Source organism: Bidens hawaiensis, unplaced genomic scaffold (assembly GCF_021521415.1).
Source record: "Bidens hawaiensis isolate Kalapana, Puna unplaced genomic scaffold, B.hawaiensis_p1.1 tig00000369_1, whole genome shotgun sequence".
NCBI lineage: Eukaryota > Viridiplantae > Streptophyta > Magnoliopsida > Asterales > Asteraceae > Bidens > Bidens hawaiensis.
The window spans coordinates 6,563,754-6,568,359 of record NW_027491028.1 but is presented as its reverse complement, the minus strand read 5'-3'; the positions used below and the strand labels follow the sequence as shown (position 1 = coordinate 6,568,359).

At 38.6% G+C, this 4,606-nt stretch overlaps 1 pseudogene; it reads left to right on the top strand.

Moving 5' to 3' along the window:
* Window positions 1-912: 912 nt before the first annotated feature.
* Window positions 913-3,039, top strand: LOC143624058 (AAA-ATPase At3g28580-like; annotated as a pseudogene).
* Window positions 3,040-4,606: the final 1,567 nt, after the last annotated feature.

Genomic DNA, 4,606 nt, shown 5'->3' with positions numbered 1-4,606 from the left:
TTCATTTAATCTTTAGTTACGTAATGTACACATGTGTATATTATCATTTACCTTAAATTGTACATATGTGTATATAAAACGTGTATATATATATGTACATATTATACATATATGTACAATTTAGCTAAACCGAGACGTTTTTTTTATGAACCCGGGATAATAAATAAGAATTTTTGTTTTTTTTACTTTTTTTGTTTTTGCGTTTTTTTTGTTTTATGATTTTTTTATGTTTGGTTTTTCTGTGGTCTATAATGGTTCTCAATTTCAAAATATTTCTCACATGATCCTTTATATATATATGTGTGTGTGTGTTTATAATATATATAATAATTTTTTTTAAATGGACTAGTGTCTAACTATCATATATTGGCCAAATGATGCGCGTGCGACATGAACCACCACGGCCCCACCATCCATACCGCTTAGTCTAAGAGGGGACAGGGTGGTCCGTGATGGACCATCCATCACGATTGATGGACTTTGAACACCGCCACCACCCCTTTCATCACAAGTTGGGGTGGTTTGCGTGATGGTGATCACGGGATAAGTGGGCTTGAGTGATGGAACTCTCTCTCTCTCTATATATATATACCTCAAATACACTCCTTTCACTCAGACAAAAACCAATATAATATATCTATATATACCAAAACCCATCACACTACCACCCCTTGAATTCCATCACTAGTGATGAAATATGGTGGGATGAGGTGACACACCCTCATTGAGTGTTGTAAGTGATGAAAAAACAGCCACCCCACCCCCTAAGATCTACCTATGCATCAGAACAATCAATAGACGGGCTGGACTTTTATGGTGGGCCACTATTCAAAAGTAATAAGTAATTACCCGGTGATAACCCCCACACCCCCCTCCCCCCTTCTAAAGTTTTTACCACTTATAAGGAATTAGTTAGTTTTTTAATATTTTTAGTTTGTTGCTTTGTCTTTTTGATTTGGTTTCCAAATTATGTAGCTTAGTTTCCCAGTGTTGTTTAGTATATATTAATTGTTACATTTTTGAATCGTCTTTTGCTTTCAGTTATTATCATATCCTAGTAAGAAGATGATGAAGGATCACATGACAGAAATTGGGTCAGTGGTGGCGAGTGTTATGTTTATCTGGGCGATGTTCAACCAGTGGTTTCCGGAGGAGCTCCGTACCTACATACGAAGACACTTCCGTACAGTTGTAGATTATTTCTACCCATATGTCACAATCAGCTTTCATGAGTACCAGGACGACGAGTTCCAGCAGAACACGGCGTATAAGGCCATTGAACTCTACCTTATCGCCAACTCAATAAAGCGTGCTAAACGCCTAAGAGCGAATGTGATCAAGGACAGCAAGCACCTCGCCCTCAGCATAGACACCTATGAAGAGGTGATGGATGAGTACAAAGGAATCAAGGTCTGGTGGAGATCTGGAAAAATCATCCCCCAACAGCAGCCCCTGTACTCTGCTGGCAATAACGAGAAGCGGTACTATTCACTCACATTGCATCAAAAGCACCGTGATATTGTCACCCAAGATTATGTGCAGCATGTGCTTGAACAAGGGTATGAGATTACCAGGAAAACAAAGCAACGTAAGCTTTACACCAATAGCAAAAGTAAAGGCTACTATGGTAACCATGTCAAGTGGAGTTACATCATGTTCAAGCACCCGTCTACGTTTGATACACTTGCGATGGATCTGAATAAAAAGAAAGACATTTTGGACGATCTTTTGACATTCAGCAAGTCGAAAGATTACTACAAGAAGGTGTGTTATGTTAATTTTATTTATCAGTTATCTTTTTGTTATGCTTGTAGTTTATCAATATATATAGTCGTATCATGATTGTTATTATTATTATTATTATTATCATTATTATTATTATCTTTTCTCTAATAATGTTTTCATTCTGTTTTGAAGGTGGGCAAGTCGTGGAAACGAGGATATCTTCTTTATGGTCCACCGGGGACCGGCAAGTCTAGCATGATTGCAGCCATGGCTAATTATCTGGACTATGATATCTACGATCTTGAACTAACTTCGGTGAGCACTAACACAGAGTTGAGGAAGCTAATTATAGAGACAACAAGTAAGTCCATAATCGTGATCGAGGATATCGATTGTTCCCTCGATCTCACGGGTCAGAGAAAGAAGGAAAAGGAGGATATTAATGAAGAGGAACAAATGCACGACCAATATGAAAATGAGAAGAAAAAGAAAAGTGAAGTGACTTTGTCTGGGCTTTTGAACTTCATTGATGGATTGTGGTCGGCTTGTGGCAGTGAGAGATTGATCGTATTCACTACGAATCATATCGAAAAGCTTGATCCAGCTCTTATTAGGAGAGGAAGAATGGATATACACATTGAGATGTCGTAATGTTGTTTCGAAACGTTTAAAGTTCTTGCAAAGAACTATTTGGATATTGAATCACATGAGTTGTTTGGAACCAACGGTCGATTGTTGGACGAGACCAACATAACTCCAGCCGATGTTGCTGAAACTTTGATGCCTAAATCGGCTGAAGAAGATGCTGAGAGTTGCTTGAACAGTCTGATCAAATCTCTGGAGAATGCAAAAGAAAAGGCAAGACTTAAAGCTATGGAGGATGCCTTAGGCGATGAAAACGTACAAGACTTGTGAAAACCCTACACCGAAGTAACAAGATTGGCAGCCTTGAAAAAGTAGTAACAGATCGAGTATAAGTTTTGAGTCTTTATTATTATGTTGTCTTGTCTTTAATTTAGTTTGTTTGAGTTTGAATTTTAGTTTCTTGTTTTCATCGTACGTTTTCCAAGTTCGTTTATTTAATAGAAAAGGAGTCGCATCGTTATGCAAGAAAGCGATCCAGAGGGCTAGTTTAATACAATTTCATCGGTGTTAGCAATAAAAAGATGTTATGTTAAATTGTAATAGTTTGTTTCCGTTTTTGTTGATACATATTGGAATTGAGGTCCCCTGGAATTAAGATGCATTTTATTTGAGAAACTTATTTGTTATAACCTTTTTTTTATAAATAAAAAGATCTTTGTACTTCGAATTAATGTGATACGTTAGTATATAGACATCTTAGAACAAATTTCATCTCTTGATATGAGATACACTCAGGGGAGGATCTATAATGGGCTCAGGGGTTGCTCGGGTTACCCTCAACTTTTTTGACGAAGTGTAAAACTAGTTTGTTTGTTTTTTTTTATAAAAATGGATTAATTTATATATAACACAAACCGAGATACATCTGGATAATGGGTAAGCGAGCAACAAGCTGCGCCGCTATCCCCTTTTGAATCGCAAAGCCTATTCTACTAAATATAAGTCCTTGGTTCATCAGGCTCTGCGAGTCACTGTGGACCACCTTCTGCACCCGCTCCAAGAAGCGAACCGCCTCGGGAGCTAGGGATCCAAAAGTGTCGAAGGCAAATGGAATGAACACATGCTGATTCTCCAAACACGCTGCCTCATGCTTAGCAACCTTCCTAGATTCCACTCTCAAAACCGTCTGTCCCGGTACGAAGCCACTGTCTCTCAGCCCCACCAACGGGGACACCCCAGTGAAGTCAACACACGCATGCTTACCCCCTTCCCAGCCAAACACAAGAATATCCGCATGACGCAGGGTAGATCTTCCCTCTCGCGGATCAGTCAAAAAGTTGACGGGTGCCTCTTTCTTGGCTGAGATCCCGGCACGCCTAAGCACATCCCATCAGACATCTCTAACCGAGTCATGACGATACTTGAATCCCGCAATTCCTTACAGTGGAGGGCGTGCTCACCAAATCTATCCAAACAAGCTTTTTTACAAATGGGGCATGATTCATCTGGAGGGAAAAGAGGAATCATAAGCCGGTATTTAAGGATGACTCTGTATTCAACTGTCGGCATCCGTTGCCCAAGACCTTCAATGGGCACAACAGTCAAAAATCCTGGGCATGAGCCCCCTTGAGACAAGCTAAAACTGCATTTTGTCTCGGGGTCATATCGAATCGCTCCTCCAAATCATGTACGTGATTATCATAAAGAGCACTCGGCAAGATTTGTTGAGGTTCCTTGAGGGCGGTCTCCTTATCAGTAAAACCGCCTATATCAAGGTCCGGGGGAGTTGTTCCAATATTACCAAGTACAAAAGAGTAGTCAGGATCTACCCCCATAACACCAGCGTTTCGCAGGATGTGATCATGCAATTTCCACGACTGGGAAGGAGAAGGTGCATAAAAGTGGCTCATTTGTAAAAAAGCTCCGGCAAGGAGAAGGTGCAGTGGCTCATTTGACGTAGGAGATGATAGAATGAATTAAAATTTATTATTTGAAGGTCCTTTAAGTCTAATATTTATTAAATAAAGGCCGGTCATTTTCTTTTTACTCCCGTTTCAACCCTACTTTTATTAAAAATTGAAAAAACTATATTAAATAAAATTCTATATACTTCAGATGTTTTATTTCATTTATTACCTTTACTTTATTATGTTATTTATTTATTTTAAATTAGTAAAACAATATTATATAATATGGAATGTGATATACGGTGACACCCTAGTTTAAAAGTTTTTGGTTTCGAATTTGCACACGTAAACAACATTAATTTTTATCAACTACGTATCCTTCATATATA